We start from the raw sequence: 18163 nt of genomic DNA, 5'->3' as shown, positions 1-18163 counted from the left end.
GCGTCTGCACTGATTATATTCACAAATGGGAAGGGGTCTAAGTTACGTTTGACTAATGGTAGGAATGGATATCGTTGATCTTGGGAACTTCTAGACCAAATTGTTTCTGGATATAAACCGTCAATACTCTTGATACTTAAAGTATTGTGGTACATGAAACAGCAACATCCACATCACTTGTTATCACGTTAGAAATGTAGAATATCAACTCTCACCCAAGACTTTCTGAATCAGAACCTGCATTTTAACAGGATCTCCAGGCGATTCCTATGCACATCAAAGGTAGATAAGCACTAATTGAAATAGAAAAGTTCATGCGTTTTCTGTTTGAATTTCTCATGCCAGGTAAATATGACTAAAATGCCTTGCATCTTGGATTCTACCTATTTTTTTCAACAAAAGTGGTCTCTAAAGTCTCACAATTTCCTTGTAGCGAAACAAGTACTTTTCAGTTCTCAGAGTTATCTATGGTGTTTAATTCTATTCTTCTTAAAACACTTCCCTTTTTTTTTTAAATGTCAACATATTGAGGTATAATTTATAGAAATAAAATTTTCCCATTTTAAAAGTACAGTTGACGAATTTTGAGAAATGCATATATTTGTGTAATCACAGCCTCAAAAAAGATAGAGAATATTTTTACAACTCTGCAATTCCCTTATGCCTCTTCCCAGTCGAGCCCACCATCTAACTTATATCACTAAAGACAAGTTTTACTGTTCTAGAACTTAGTGTACTTGGAATTAAACGATATGTATTTTTTTTGTGATTGGCTGTTCTCATTCAGCATGTTTTTGAGATTCCCAATGATGTTTCGTAATGGTAATTCCTTTGTATTGCTGAATATTATTTCACAATTTGAGTTTGGAGTTTTGGCAATGCTATTCTAAAGCTGCTATGGATATTCATTTAAAAGTCTTTTTTGTATACTTATGTTTGTTTGTTTTTTTCCTTGTAAGTAAATACGTAGGAGTAGAATTGCCCAAGTGGTTTTCCATTTAGGACTGTTATGTCTTGATGAACACGGCACTCTTTTTTTTTTTTTTTTTTTACTCTCCGGTAATATTTCTTCTCCTGGAATCTACTTTATTCAATGTTAATATAGCTGCACCTGCTTTTTTATGATGAGTGTTTCCATGTGTATCTTTTCCCCTTTTTGTTTTTACCTGCTCTGTCTTTGTATTAATGTTTTTTGTAGGCAACATAGTTATGTCTTGCTTTTTTAACCCAGTCTGACAATTTGTTTTTTAATCAGTATGTTTAATCCATTTATAATTAATGTAATTATTTATATAGCTCGGTTTAAATCTACCATCTTGCAATTTGTTCTCTGTTTTTCTCATTTGTTTCCGTACTACTTAGGACTTAGGATCACATTTCTGTTTTGTCTGTTACAGTGTCTGAAAATAAATATTTTGCCTCGGTTTCTAACTTTGAACAGATATTCTGCACTTATTCCATCCTGCCTACAATCTCTTGCCTTTTTTTTTTTTTTTGGTCAATGGATCATTTATTCACCAAACAAGAGGTTCTTTGCATTTCTCTTTGATTTTAATCCATTTTTTTTCAGTCCGTCCTTCAAAGTCCATTCTGGTCCAAGGGGGGTAAGAGACATGTAGAGCAGACCTGGGCCCAATCTGTAACCTAAAGCTGAGTAATCCCAGCTGACTTACAGACCCATGATAGATGTTTTTGTAAGCATGGAATTGTGGGTTGTTCTGTTATTCATCTCGTTGTTATATCTGTTAATACAGCTGGATTCTAAATGACTGTGTTTAATACATATGCTCATTCCTCAATCAGTTATAATGGCTAGTACTTTTTAGTGTTGTCTTTTTATTAAAAGAAAATACTCTGTATTCATTACTTCAGATTATGATTATCTCTTTATTAAACTACAGTACCTGATTTTTTGTTTCTGTTTATTTATTTAGTTTTTAAGATTCCACATATAAGGGAAACCACATGGTACTTCTCTCTCTGACCCATTTCACTCAGTACAGAACCCTCTAGGTCTATTCATGTTGTTGCAGATGGCAAAATTTCACTCCTTTTTGTGGCTGAGTAGTATTCCATTATATATGTATGTACAATTTTATCCATTCACCCATTGATGGACACTTAGATTGCTTCCATGTCTTGGCCATTGCAAACCATGCTGCAATGAACATATGGATGCATATGTCTCTTCAAATTAGTGTTTTGAAGATAAGGGGAATTACTGGGTCCTTTGTCTCTTGTTATAGCCTTTGTTTTAAAGTCTGTTTTGTTTGGTATCAGTAATGCTACTCCATCTTTCTTTTTTTGTTTGTTTTCATTTTCATGAGATATCTTTTTCCATCCCTTAATTTTCAGTCTGTGTGTGTCTTTTGATCTGAAGTGAGTCTCTTGTAGGCAGCATATGTAAGGGTCTTGTGATCTTATTCATTCAGCCACCCTGTGTCTTTTGATTGGAGCATTTAATCCATTTACATTTAAAGTAATTGTTAATAGATATGTATGTAGTTACTGCCATTTTATTATTCATATTTTTTCTTAAGTCCCTTTAATATTTCTTATAACACTGGTTTGGTGGTGATGAACTTTAGCTTTTTCTTGTCTAGGACAATGGCTAGTACTATAATTGGACAGGCTTGCATTACCTTTTTACCTGCCCCCTGCCCCATCCTACCTCCCCAAATGACTGAAGATGCCGCAGGAATGGGGCTATAGGAATTAAAATTTGATCTCATGTTATGAGAGAGGAGTTTATCCAAAGGAAAGTAGTGGTTGTTAATAGAAGAAGGGAGTTTGTTTGAAAACATAACAAACAGGCAAAACTATCATCATCCATTCTGGTACTCTTTATACTTCGGTATTCATTGCTAAATTTTAACCTGGTTGTGTGCAGGACTCCGCCTTACTCATCTTGTATTTATTTTAACACGATATCTTATAACTGTGCTCATATCAGTTAGGACTAGGTTTCACTATAAAATCCCCAGATAACAGTGACTTTGAAAGATAAGACTTTATTTTTTCTCTTGCATTAAAGTCTTGAGTTGGGCAGTCTAGGGCCAGTGTGGTGACTCTGATCCACAGAGTCTTCAAGCATACATGCTCTTTCATTCCTAGGTTGTGGGTCTTTGTGTGCAAAAGATAAGCCCCTTCAATAGAATCACATTCCAAACTTCAGGGTGGAGGAGGGTGAGAACACTGGGCAAAGAATACAGACCAGCTGCTTTTTAAGGATTTCTTAGTAACTGCCACATACCATTTCAGGTTGCCCCCCCAGATGCTGGCCTTTATTCCATCATCCATATACCCAGCCAAAAATCAGGGCTTTTAAGAGAGAGAGTATGACTATTGAAACAGGCAACAAGCACAGTCCTCAATAAATATTTCTTGAATGAATGTGTAAGTGAATAAATGATATTAAAAATTAAAATTGATTAATAACACTGAAAACTAAATGTAATCTTAGATTTAATGCTCGCTTAAAGAATATATTTGAGGTTAAAATACCTATTTGAACTATTATTTTTAATAAACAAGAAAGCAAAAATTAACTTACATATGTTTTTTAAAATTTGCAATCAGATTAAACAATGTAGCAGGCTTATATCAGTTTTGTGGCTCCATTTTCTAAAAGTCTGATTTTTAACAGAAGTCTAGACAGAGTCTAGTTCTGTTCTGTTGAAATCTTTATCTTAAAAAAAAAAAAGTCTTAAAATTATGGCTCCTTTAAGCTTAGACAAGCATCCCTTTCAAAGTTTGGGATACAAATATTTGCATTAAAGGGATTTACCACCTATGGTTTCAGTAATGCTAACATTATAGGTAAGCTGTCTGCTGATCCATTGTTCTGTTGTAAAAGCAGAATAAACCAAACCTATTTTCAGTCTATGGATAAATTCACTGTTGGCGTTGCTGGGAGCAGATTGGGAGGTAACTATCAAGCTATTGATTTTTTTTTTTTTTCCACGCTGGGCCAAATCCAGTCTTTAGTAATGTACACAATTCCCACTGTTCAATTCAGGGTGATAACAGGAAAGTTTAGGATTGATGTCTTTAGTTAGAAAAGAGTCTGTTTCATAATATTTTACCAGAGGTTTATTTTTGTATTTCATTGTATAAGTATCAGATGTCTAGGTATGGAATACTCAAGGTAGAGTTTGAATTAACTTTTAGTGCACTCATTGAGTTAGAAATAAAGTTTAAAATTTCAGGATTTAAAATTTAAAATTTTCAGAATTTTCTGTAACTTAGGAAGATTGTTGATGGAAGATGATAACATTAAGGGTAAGTGAAAAGAATATAACTTTTTTGTTTTTTGGTTTATTTCTACCAAATGTTACTTTTCCACAAAAGTTAAAATTAACAAACATGCTTTTTTCATTCATTCAGTCATTCAATCCTTCAACAAATTTTTATTAAATGCTTATTACATGTGAGATACTGTGCCAAGCATTATAAAGTAGAGAGCAAAACAGAGTCTGTACTCTTGAGAAATTTACTGCCTAGTGCAAGAAACAGACATTAAGCAATCGCTTTTGGAATGGAGATTTTAATGGTTTTGAAATATATTTGCATTTTAATTGTAGTACTGTAATGATGTGTAAGTACCACATTGGCAAATAATATTCTTCTCTCCTGTTTTTTCATTATTATTATTCTGCGAAATCTTACATAATTCAGTATAGTAATGATTCACTTATCTATAATCTGTAGGAAATGAGGAGTTTCACTATAGTTTTTTTTTCAAAGTAACTGGAAAATGGTGGTTTTAAAACTTTAAACATTTTAGCTATTTTGAAAGAAAGCCGCAGTAGACGGAATGTTTATACCCTGTCCCCCTCCCCAATTCATCTGTCAAGATCCTTCCCCTCAATGTGAGGGTATTAGGTAATGGGGCCTTTGGGAGGTGATTATGTCATGTATGTGGAGCCCTCATGAATGGGACCCCGGAGTGCTCTCTTCTGCCACGTGAGGACACAGCGAAAAGATGGCTGTGAACAGGAAGTGGGTTCTCATCAGACACTGAATCTGCCAGCATATTAATCTTGCACTTTTAGCCTCCAGAACTGTTAGCAATAAATTTGTATTGTTTATAAGCCACACAGACTGTGGTATTCTGTAATAGCAGCGCGAACTAAGATGAAGGCTTTCTAAAGTATATTATATTCTTTTTGCCATCTTAAAATATATAGAAGATAATTTCTGCATTAGCCAGGGAGTTAAATTCCTGTGTTAGAGTGGACTAAGTTCTTGTGAAAATAGACCTAGAAAATCACTGACTGAAGGAAATGGGAAGGTTATTTCTCTCTCATGTAGTAGTCAGGGGTGCTCTAGGTTGTTAGCAGTTCTCTTCCACATGATGATCTAGGAACTCAGGATTCTTCTATCTTGTGACTCTTTCATCCTCTGGGTCCTTGTCCTCAGGTGCATGGTCAAAGCTTGTTCACCACATCTAGGTTTCAGCTAGTGGAAAGGGAACAATGTGGAGGAGATATACCTTGTTTAAGGCCTGAAGAGGCAGGCACATATCACATCTACTCATATATCACTGTTGAGAATTTAGTCACATGGTTACATCAGTCTGTCAAGGAGACTGAGAAGTATAACCTAATTACATGCCCAGGAATCAGGGGTGGATGAATATCAGCCTGCAATTCTGGTTGCCTAGTTTCTGCGCATATCTCTCATACTCATCCTTTCTTTAAGCAAAGCACAGAGCACACTCACCCCTTCTGCCAGAGGAGACAACTCAAAGTTCTTTCTAGTTGCTATATTCAGCTCAAATCTCACAATGCCTAGGTGCTGTTCAGCTCTTTCACTCAAGTCCAGATGTGGCTCATGTAGATCAGATAATCAGAACTCTTATTCAGAAAAGAGAAGAATGGGAAATAGCAGTCACTGATCCATAGCACTGATGGAGACCAGCTGGGCAGGAGTTTCAACGACCCGTACTCCTGCAGTGGAGGAAATTTCCTGATTGGACCCTTTTTCTGCTCTTTGGGAGGAAATTCTTATCCATTGCTCTGTGTGGCCCCTGCTCTGCTCTATGGAAGGACCTTTCTTGTCTATTATTTTTCTTGGCCACATCTGAAATGGGTTTTGGAAATATGTTCTGTTTGGGAGTGCATATATATATATTGCAGCTGTTTGTAGGCTTATGGATGTAAAATGGCTCAGAGTCACATGGTTTTTTGGGTTTTGGTTCATAGATTTTTTTTAACAACACAATTTCCTTAATCTTAGAAATCTAGTTTATTTGCTTCTAATGTGTCAGTGAGCACAACCAAAATTTTTTCTGCATGTATTCAACATAGTATTTCAGTTTTTGCTTTATTGATCTTCTGATGTGTTCTTTCATTTTAATTACAGCTGTTTCAAGGTCATCTGAAAAATTAGGCTGGGCTGGCAAGGCAACAGTCTGAGCTTCTGCCATTTGGTACCCAGAATCATTCATTTTTTCGGGCCAGGAGGCCTTAATCTTAGGGTTTTTCACCTTCAAATTATTGTCACAATGTCAGGAGTCCTCTGGTCACCCTCTTCAAAGCTTCCACCCAGCTCCACCTTACCCTGATCTTTAAAAAATAAAAAGCAACAAAAAAGCACTTATTTTCATAAATATGAAATGTATACATGATATATCTTATTATTTATCATATTTATTGTCTGTCTTCCTCTTCTAGAATGTAAATTCCATGAGGTTTGGAAGTTATATTTTGTTCACTGATACATCAGAGATGGAGCTGTCACATAGTAGTTGCTCAACAAATATTCATTGACTAAATGAATGAATGATTTGAGAGTGTCCTGACTTTTCAGAATCTATTATATATCATGCTATTAGTGAGCTGTGCAAATAACTGTGGATTATAGTCATTTCTTTCTCTTCCATGTAAACAGAATCCTCATTTTGTTCATTTGGTGGAGTAGGGCAAGGAGGATGTACCTCTGTTGCCTAACCATAGAGAACTATTCTCTGCCAGTAATGGGAAATTTCTGTTCTTTGTCTAGTTTAATAACTGACAAGTGACTCAGTCCAGTGAGAGGTAAGCAAAGGTGTGGTAGAGTGGAGAACCTATGAGACAAATTATTTTGTTTCTGCTTGCTCTTTTCTTTTATGTTTTGGCTGTTCTTTATTCTTGTGATGGTGTGATGCTGAAGCTTTAGTAGCCATCTTGTGACTATGAGGGCGGACATCACGAACGTACCGAGGCTGGAAGAGTGGAAAGATAGAAAAAACCTGGACTGATATGACATAATTGAATAACTGTACCTACTGTAGAATTACTTCCTTTGTAAATGAGATAATGTCTACTTCATTTAATCCATCTTGGTCTACTATTCTGTTACTTGTTGATTGCAGCTAAAAACATCCTGATAGAGTAGCTGTATCTCCAGTAGCTTCTGAGACTAATTAGCTACCATACTGTTACTCATTCAACCATTTTTTCACTCATTCACTCATTAAGTTTAAATGTCAGGCTATATGTAAGACTTAGAGTGAAAAGCGTAATAAGATACGGTTCATGCATATCCTCAAGGAATCGATGATAGGAGTATAAACAAATTCAGAGTTCTCTATCTAGTGCACTGTTGTCACAGGGAAAGTGTTTATTAGTATTCAAATGTAGCATGACTAGTAGACTTGATTAGTCTTCTCCGAAGACCCGGTTGGATAGCGGGAGTCTGTCCAGTCGTCTCTGCCAGGGGCCCACATGGATTGTGCCCTCAGTCAGCATTTGAGGGAGGCTCTTTTCCATCGCCACAGAAGGAGTGGCACTAATGGAGGCAGTTTTGGCCATATTATTTATTTCCTGGTCAGACATGAACTTGGTGGAGAAGACTATAGCGTTCAGCAATCAGGTGGGATAGTTTGCCTCTTTCTCCTCCATGTCCACTTATAGCTCTTTCTTACACACCCGGGAGGATGTAACTGACTGATTAGAATGCATCGATAAACTTGTGGCAGTGTAAGTGTGCTGCTACAGGCTATTGGTAAAGTTTTCATGTATGTCTAGAAAATAAATTAGAATTGCAGATTGTTAAACATATCACTTTAATTATCTGGAAAACTATGTTTTTTTTTTTTTTTTTTTTTTTTTTATCTTCAAAAACAAAAGCAAAAAGCCCTGCAGCTTTATCATCCAAAACCAGCTATGTAGTCATGGGTATATTGAACCTTTTTTTTTTTTTTTTTTGGCAAAGCCATTTGATATGTACAAATGGTAATGTTAGCTGTCAAATGAGGGTGTGGAATTTATACCTAGAACTCAGTAAGGAAAGTTACCTGTATCGAGTTCTTTTTCATAACTAAAGTTCAAATGACAAATGTTTGTATGCCCAGGATGAGTGTTATTCTCTCTAAAGCGTGTCATAGAATGTTAGGTTTACTGACTTACTCTTTATGTTAGGCTCATTAAAAGTTTACATAGGAAAAAAGTTTATATAGAAAACTTGAGAAAAAGTAGTGGTGACTCAGGGTAGTACAATGATTTCTGACAAACCTAGAATATCAATTTATATGCCCATGGGAACTATTCAGGACTTATTCTTGGTTTGCTTTATTTTTTAAAGTTCATGTCAAGTACCTTTAAGTCTAAGCATCCTTACATTTTTTTTTTTCTGCTTTAGAATGATTTTGGGATTTCCATTTTTCGTTCCTGTCTACTCTGTGGTCACCAGCTTCTCTAATGGTGTTTGACTGTTCCCTTTGTTTACTTTTGGTTTGTGATACATAATGGCTAGGTGCAAAAGAATGTAGTGTAGAAGAGAGATTGTAATTTTTATTTTTGATACATGTACACTTATTTAAAAAAGAGAAACCACTAATGCAAATATCTGTGATGAAAACAAAATAGATCATCAAAACTGTCAGAAAGGGTAAAGCTAGCAACGATGCCTGTACCTAAGCATATTTTGATTTTTATGCCATCCCTCTTCAGTAAGACTTCTTGCATCAGTCCTCACGCCAATCAAGGGACTAACCTCTGGCTTCTAAGTTGACAGTTCAACTGCAAGGAGAATAAGACACATACATGTGGTCCATCTTGGCATGAAAGCCTCATGTCTCTAATAGGGACCAACATCTCTTATTACAATGTTTGAGGCAGAAACGCCAGATTCCCTGCAAGGGGCCTGCTGAGCTGTGAGAGTCATCACACTCAGGGAGCCCAAAGCTATCATTTCCCACCAGGTATTTGTAGTTCATGTATAGTTTCTCTCCTGCCAGATTCAATTTGTCATTTTTTACCTTAAGAAATATTGCCTAGGAGCATCACTTCCATTCTACCTTTTTCAGGTTTCCAGGGAAACAGTGCTATAAAGTTTGTTCATAAACAACAAAGGGTTTTGTTAATGCTTCACCCACAGTTATGTCGCCTCTTCTGTACTATTAAGACTAGGAGATGTTCAGTAGGTTGCTGTGTACCAAACAACTAATTGTTAGCTATATTATTTTTTGGGTATTGGGAAGTAATATTTTAAACATTTTATGTTTTAACATGATAGTTTGTTATTTATTTAGAGGTGTTTTATAGAGTTTTAGGAAATTGGCTGCAGGTTTGTGGTTGATGTATGCTACATTATAATTTTTCTCATTTAAAACATTGGTAATTAGGATCTTGCAGTTGTGACAACCAAACCTCTCTCTAGACATCACCAACCGTCCTATGGAGAGCAACCCCTCCCCCTGCCATCTGATGCCTCTCCCCACCTTCCCCATCCAGAACCACTGCTCTAGAGTTTATATTAGCTATTTAGTCAACTTCAATACCTAACATATCTTTTTGGATTCCTTTCGATTTTAACTGACCCAAGAATGGACTGGAAATCTTTGGGATGCCCTGTACTAAAGAATATTGGCTAGTGACCTTAAACCTTTGTGACCTATACCCAGTATTAAATTAGAATCACAATAGGCCTCAGAGGAAGGTCAAGGCTGCCAGGAGAATTACTGTTTGTTCCCGCCCAAACCTGGTAACAGGTCCCAGAACCTCCTCTCTTAGAGCAATTACTTTGGAAAGCTTATAGTTGTAAATCTTTTCTCTCCCTCTTTGAGAAGTGGATCTCCAACCACCCAGAACTCTCTTCTCACAGATGGACTGAGGAGCCATCTCTTTGAAATATAAACATTCAGGGAGGTAACTCCAGCTCTCCCTCCCAATCTGCTGAGTGCCTTACTCTAACTTATACTACTACCTCCTGTCATAGAGGTACAAGAATTTTGCTTTTCTTCCAGATAAATGCCAGTTAGCAAACACAGTCTCAGCTCATTCCCCTTCCTACTCCTTCATTCTTTAAAAAAGAGCTCTCAGTCACTGCCGCATAGATCAGAGTTGAGTTGAGTTCATGCTGATCCTCTTTATCATTGCAATGATTATTACTGAATAGTCTATCCTTACTATTTTAACTAGTGTTCAGATTTATCTTTGACACAACCTATTTCAAAACTTGGTAGGCTATTTAGCTCATTCTGTGCAATCAGCAGTTTGGACTGGGTTTAACTGGGTGGCTCTAGGCTCACTAATGTGTCTGTCTGCTTTCAGCTTCTATTCAGCTAGTCAGGTTTGTTTCTGTGGTTTGGCTGACAATCAGCTGAGGCAATGGGGACAACTGGACTACTGTGTCCCCCTCACCCAGCAGGCCAGGCTGGGCTTGTTCACATGACAGCTCAGTAGGGTTCCAAGAAGGACAACTTTGTGAAGCCTGTGTTCAGAACTGATGCAGCTATCACTTCTGCTGCTTCTGTTGGCCAAGGCAAGTCATAAAGCCAGGTCAAAATCAAGGTGTAAAGAAATGTACCCAACTTCTTAATGGGAGGACCTTCAAGGTCATATTGTCAAGGGTTGAGATACAGGAAAGGGAATGATGGAGCCATTTTTTGCAAACAATCTGCAGACATGGTGCCTGGCTGTGCAGCCTCCAAGCTTAGTTCTTTGATCAGATTTTGGAACCTCTTTTATTCTTTAATAAATATTTTTTTGTTTATATCAGTGTACATTGTTTCCGTGGCTTATAATTAAACCTTATTGAATATACTTAGTTACCTACACATATTCCTTCCCTTCCTTCCTTCCTTTACACTATAACTCTTTCCCACAATTTCTAGAGCAGCGCTAAGAGAATTATAAGTCACCAATGTAACTCAAAACTTTTTAGTAACTATATTGCAAACAGTAAACAAACAGGTGAAATTAATGTTAATAACTTATTTTATCCACTGTATCCAAAATAACATCATTTCAACCAGTCAGTACAAAAATTGTTAACAAGTTACTTTGCATTCTTTTTTTTTTATTCCAAGTCTTCATAGTCTGTTGTATAGTTTATAGTATCAACACCTCTCAATTTGGAATAGCCAGATTTCAAGTCCTCAATAGCCATGTGTGGCTAGTGGCCGTTTTATTGGAGATTGTATTTAGAGCATTATTTTGTCAAGTGTGAGTCCTTGATAAGGACTAGAAAACAGATTAATCAGTAGATGGATGGTATTTATGAGGAGATGCAGGGAAGGGAGACATCATGTACTAACTACATATTCTGCACTGAGCACTGTTAAAAGCACTTTATATATTTGATTTCCCCCCAAAGCAGAGACAAGCATTTGGGAATAGGTACTCTATTTGAAAGATGACTCCAGGAAGCTGGCAAATGGCGCATTATGGGAACTAGTGCTCAGTTTCACTGGGGACCCTCCAAGGAACTGTATAGAATGGACTTCAGAATTATCCCTCTAAGAAGTAGAAGACTTTGTCCACTGACTCCCATTTCTTATTGGTTGAGAGAGAAGCATTTTGCCATAGGCATGGGAATTTTCTACTCTCAGTTGGGTGATTCTACACAAATATGACTCAAAAAAGTCCGCAAAGGACATCTTTTGGGGGATTTTTTTTAGGGGAAATCTTTGGATATTTTTTCCCTTTATTGCATATTATTTATTATTTAAGAAATTTAGACAAACTGAAAAAGTAGGTTTGGTCGAAATATCTTTAACCTGTTCTTTTGAAATAGTAGCACCATAAGCTTTACATCAGTCTTACAAGAATTTGATACACTGTTTAACAAATGCACATTTGCTATTGTGCTTGATACATTCTTTGACCTTCAGAAGGAAAATCCAATAAATTTTGTAAGCTCGCTTATTTTTGTTATTTACTGCTGAATTTCTAGTGCAGAGCTCATTTTCAAGTCAATTACTAGTACTGGAGATCCTCTCTAAGTGGAAGAGACTGAGCACATCATAGACTGGACAGCTCCCATTATCTGAAATAGCCATAAGCGGCTTTAATGGTAGAGATTTGGTTTAAAGGATTGTCCTCTTTGAAGGCTGGCTGTGGTTGTTTGTGAAGTGGAACAAATTATGAAATGATTATGGCTTCAGAGATGTATATTTCTAAGTGATTGCTTTGCCGGTCCATAAAATATCTGCTTTTTAAAAAGTGAGTGAAATATGAGTGCCTTAAGAGGTTAGATCATGGAGTATACTACTAAAAATGACTTTATAGGGCCTGGATGCAAGGCCAGTGATGTATATAACTTACAAGGAATACTGACAGGAAACCATCAGCATAAAGAAAGAAAAGCAAGTTTAAAAACAGTAAAGGGAAGTCTTGAGAACAAAGTAGTAAATAACCTAACCTAGAAAAACAGTTGAATGGGTACAGCCCAAACTGTTGGCTGCTTTTTTCTCTGCAGTGGGCTGTGGAATTGGGGGTACTCAGAGGTGAGATGGGTAAGACCAAAGGAGCCTTTTCCTTTTTCTTTATATGCTTCTATATTTACTTGAACTTTTAAATGCACAAACGTGTTATCTGGGAAAAGGGTTGGGTGTTTGACATATTTTGATCAGCTGACTTCCCATTCCTGGTTCCAGCTGATTGATCCAAAGAGCCCTGATTCAAGCTGAGCCAGTGAGTTATCCTCTTGTGGATTTTGCTGGGAAAGATAAAGGTTTAGTAAAATGATGGTGGTCTCTGGAACTATGGGCTGAGACAAGAGCAGTAACGTTGGGACCCTGTGTGTTAACCTGCATAGGGAATCGAGGGAAGGAAATAAGATGTCTGTGCTCAGTAAGTTCAAGAGACGATGTGCTCAGTCAGAGAAGGGGCAAAAAGAGTTGTCTTGTTTTATTGCTTTCAGATTTAAATTTCTTGTGAGATCTTGTCTTGTCCTACTTCTTGCCTTTGGGTTTATTGGATAGTCCCAAATATTAGGATGTTTAAGATAGATCGAGTAGCTTTTATTTTTGCAAAAAAAAAAAAAAAAAAAAAAAAAGAAAGAAAGAAAGAAATTTTAATTGCCTATAAAACCATACCTACATATAAATTTCCCTTTCAGTCTTTTTTTTTGTTTCTATGAAAGTGCTCTATGTAAAATGGCCTATCTTTCTTTTTTACAAAATTGTGAACGTTTTCCCATTTTGTTAATTCCAACTCTGGTTAAAGCTAGCTCTGTTTTTCAGGGTCTGCCTCCCTATGGCTGAACAGGTCTGGAGAAAAACACCACCTTGCCGACTGCTCTCATTTTCAGTTCATTGGTACTAACTGCCAGTGGGCTCCGAATATTCTCTGGCGTCAGGAACGCATTTCTCTATTCCTCCACTCACCCATTGCCCGGAGGCTATTTTCTTCTGCATTCTCTCTCCTCAGTGCCTCATCGCCCATCCTCACTCTCTGCTCAGACCTCGTTTTCTATTTTACTGGGATATTAAAAGCCACCAGTACAGTTTCAGCATGTTCCGCCACCACTTCCATCTCCCTGTTTGCTCTGTGCCTACATGCTCTGCCCTTTATTTCTGCAGGTGAATTTCCACACTCCTAGCTAAGGCCAGTCCCTTCTGCTTGCTCACTAGTTTTCACCCCCTCTCACATGTTCAAGGATATCACATCAGCAGTTGGTTTTTCTCTTCTGTAAAATCATGTTTTCTCTGTTGCTTGCTCAATTTCATGAGCTTATAAAATATTATTTCTCCTATTTTAGGGGGAAAGAAATTTTCCAGACTCGTTACCTCCTCCAGTTACTAGATTACTTCTGTCTTCTGTAAAAAGCAGATCTTATCAGTAGTATATCTACTTGATAGCTACAGTTTGCTCATCTCCCATTTTCTAATCAGGCATTCATTCTTAGGGCTCCTACAAAACAGCTCTGATAAAATTGCCAGCAACTTTCACATAACTAAAACTAATGCTCAGTCTTAGTATTTTTTTTCTTACTTGAGCTGTTGGCTGCATTTGGCGGAGATGATCACTTTTCCTTTAAATATTTTATCCATTTGACTTTTAGGACACCGCACTCTTGTTCCTCCTTTACTGGTGCCTCTTTTTCAGGCTCCTTTGTGCTGTGCCCTGTGCTCTTGTCCCTCCATCTATCCCCAATCTCTGAATACTGGTGGGCTTTAGACTCAGTCTCCGATCTCTCCTCTTCATGTTCTACACTTTCTAGGTGATCTCATATAGTTCAATGGCTTTAAATACTGTCTGCGTACTAAGAATTCTCAAATTTACTTCTCAAACTCAGATCTCTCTCCTCATCTCCAAGTTCACATGCCTAACCTCCTACTCAGAATTCTTCTTAGATGTCTAATAAGCATCAGAAATCTCTAAACGTTCTGTGGCCCCAGGACTCAGACCTTGGAACTCTCCTCGTTTTACTTCCTCAACTCCCTATTGATGCGTCTGGATTATCTTACAAATGAACTATTTATTTCTGCTGCTGGAGGAACCTAGCTAAAATAAAAATCTTTGTAAAGACATCTCTGCCTACATTTTTATTTCTTAGGGTTATATTCCTCAAAAGAGAAATACTGGGTCAAAAAGTGGATTTTTTTTTTTTTTACTGACTTTGAATACTCAATGTCAAAATCTCTACCTATATTTGAGAAATTCCACCTTATGAGTCTTGGTTGTAGATAACAGTTTATTTCCTTCTGTATAAGCTAGAAACACCATATATTCACTTTGTTAGCCTCTTTTGAAGCTAGGACATAAGAATGGGACCCTGGTTTTGCTAAGCAGGTGGATCTTTCCCAGATTATGTTTGGGATGCAAAGAAGACAGGATAGGAAAGACTCTTCTCTGCCAGTGTTGGCTGTTTTGGCAACCTCCACTTTCTGGAGACCACACTGACGGTGGTGCCAGCAGCAGTTACTAGCATCCAGTGCTGGCTGAGTCTTGAGTGCAAGCTGCAGTACAAAGAGCAGTGCCATCCAGCAGAAATGTAATGTGAGCCATATATGCCATTTATAACTTCCTAGCAGTCTAATTTGTTTAAAAAAGCAAGAAGAAACAGTTAAAACTGATTTTAAGAATATGTTTTGTTTAACCCAAATATTGTAATTTCAATGTGTAATCAACTTCAATTGATGAGCTATTTTACAATGATTTCCTTTGAATTTCAAAAATCTGGTATAGGACATATCTCAATTTAGACCAGTCACATTGGAGGTGCTCAAAATGTATATGCAGCTGGTGAGTCCCATGTCAGACAGTACAGGACTACAGGTTAGGGGCATGGAAGCCATGTCTTCACATAGACCCAAATCTGTGCCATGATTTATGCACTAGTACTGATTTTGGAGCCTCTGAGCCTAGTTCTTCAATCCGCCTGTTGCATCTGTTAACACTTCAGTATTCTTTCAATATTTTTATTTTTTGACAGTTGGTTTCCATTGTTTACACAGAACCTATTGATAAAGAAATTTAAATCAGAAGTTTGTATAGGTACAGGCATTCAATGAGATAAAGGGACCCAGGATTACTTGTCTGACCTTGTTAGGGATTATGGTAGTTTGGATTATTGTTCAAAAATATTCACTGTCCTTTTTCTCCCATTGTGAGTGGAACATTCTAACCTGTCTCACTGATGTTGGGCTTTGCCGTGTCATTTGCTTTGGCTAGTAGGATGTTAGTGGATGTGATGTGAGCAAAGGTCCGAGGTATGCAATAGTGGTGTGGCCTCTTGCATTTCTGCCATTGCTATGAGAAAAAACAATATGTTGTAGCTAGCCTGTTGTTCTGAGGTGGATGAGCAGTATGTAGAACAACTTGAAGACCCAGGTGAGCTCAAGGTAGATCACCCAACTTCTACCAACCTGAAGTTACAAGAGCAAGCATAAGTGATTATATCACGTCATGTAGTTTTGTTTTGCTGCAGTATTGTGGCAATAGCTAACTGATACAGAGATAAATGTAGTGAAAACTCTTGCTAGTAAGAATTGGGTCTCTGGCAAACTATGGCAGGCAGAGGTGACACAGTATATTAAACTATTGACTCTGGAATATAGGGCTAATGAAGGAAGGCATTGGGGGATTAGTTAACTTCTGCTAGAGGCCAGTACAAAGAGAAACGCCAGACCTGTATAGTATAATATTTACTATTAAAGTTTCCACATAGCTTTAAATAATAAATTCACTGGTGCCAATTTCCTGCTTAAAGCATGGATTGAAAATCGGTGACTTTTTTTTTTTGACTCTGAGAAAGCAATATCACGTTTCTTGCAGCACTGGATCGAGTCAAAAGACACATGAACACTGAGTCTGTGGGTTGCCTAAATTCAATGTCAGTTGAATATACATCCTTATGGTGTGTCTGATGTGAAGTCTAGGCATTTATCAAGAAGTAGGATGCTGAGAATGGAAACTCTGTTACGTGGAGGAACTTCAATTCCCCACTGATTTTTGTTGCCACATCAAGCAGCCTGTTCTTTCTCGCTTTTGCTTGAAGACACTTAAAGAATCCTTTGACAGGCCCATCTAAGGATCTACCTGGCCAGGGGAGGCCAATTCCTCTTCTGTCCCACCCTCACTTCTCGCTTCGTTTCCAGAGCTTTGACTGTTGTCAGATCCCAATATGCCCTGGGAACCAGTTTAAAAGCAAATTTGTGAGATGAAAGAATTCCCACAAAAAACTGCAAAACTTTGTTAATTTATATCAGAATTTTACAGTGCGCGTGCGTGCGTGCGTGCGTGAGTATGTGTGTGTGTGTGGATTCTGAGGTCGTAAGGCCGTAGGGGAACTGATGGTTTTAGATCAGGCCAATTTTAGCATGATGGGGATTCTCACTGAGATTCTGGATTCAATGTGCCTCTTCAAGCTGGGAGTAATTCTGATTGTTGGCTTGTTCTGTTGACTTGTCTAAGAAACAAAGCCTCATACTGTGTTTGAATCAAAAACAACCGATGGCATTACTATTCTAAAAACTGGCAGATGTTGGGAAAGAAGAACAAAACGACCTGATTTTTTCTTGCTCAAGTTTTTTATAATATATACAGATTGGAATAATGTAAGGGAAAAAAGGAGAAAGTAAATTGGGGGGTTTTAGACAATATAAGTGGATAAGATTAGACATAGTCATTTAACAGTACTATTTCGATCCATTGGAACATTCTCAAAATTTAAAATTTATTAGGTCTTTGGGGGTAAAGATTCATTCACTTATTCATTCATTCATTAAAATATTTATTGTATATCCAATATGTTCATACAGCATTCTAGCCACTGAAGATAATAATGCTAAACGAGACAGATGAAAATTTCCTCAGGTAAATGTGTTCTTGTAGAGGAGGACAGAAAATAAACAAGTTGAAACATAAAGTATGTTAGAAGGTGATCTGTGTAAGGTGAAAAATAAATCAGAATACATGAAAATTAGCAGGGTGAGGAAAGGTTCAATTTTAAAAAAAGGGTTGACGGGAAGGTGTCACTGAGAATGTAATGTTTGAGCCATGTCCTGAAGGAGGTGTTGTAGTAGCCTTGTGAATTTCTAGGGCAAGAGTATTCTAGAAGGAAAGTACAAGAAGGGCAAAGTCAAAAACATGGCTAGCTTGGTGGAAGAAGAGAGTAATTGGAGTGGAGTGAGCCAAGGTGATAATCGTAGGAGGTGAGGTCAGCAGTGTGAAGTGGAGCAAGTTTGAATTATTTTTTTACCCATAAGATGAAGAACAAAGGATTAGACAGTAAGTAGTGAGGATTAGAAACCAACGTGGATGATGGGCATGCCTGAAGTCCTCCATCGGCACGTGGAAGTGATGTATCCGGGCCTAGGTCTAATCCAGTTGTGAAGGCAGAAATAAGTGGCATAAGTAGTTTCATTAACTGTCACCTTACCTCCTCCTCCTGCATAGCACCCCTCTCTCATGGGAGAATTCTTTCAGATCTATTGGCTGAACATGAA

The 18163-nt window shown here is 37.4% G+C and overlaps 1 protein-coding gene across 1 annotated transcript in view; it reads left to right on the top strand.

Annotated features, from left to right (window-relative positions):
• The window catches only part of CHODL (chondrolectin), a 287033-nt gene that overhangs the window by 739 nt on the left and 268131 nt on the right, over window positions 1-18163 (top strand). The gene's annotated exons all lie outside the window — the stretch shown is intronic.

Source organism: Rousettus aegyptiacus, unplaced genomic scaffold (genome assembly GCF_014176215.1).
Source record: "Rousettus aegyptiacus isolate mRouAeg1 unplaced genomic scaffold, mRouAeg1.p scaffold_m13_p_4, whole genome shotgun sequence".
Taxonomy (NCBI): Eukaryota; Metazoa; Chordata; class Mammalia; order Chiroptera; family Pteropodidae; genus Rousettus; species Rousettus aegyptiacus.
This window is presented reverse-complemented; position numbering and strand designations above follow the sequence as displayed.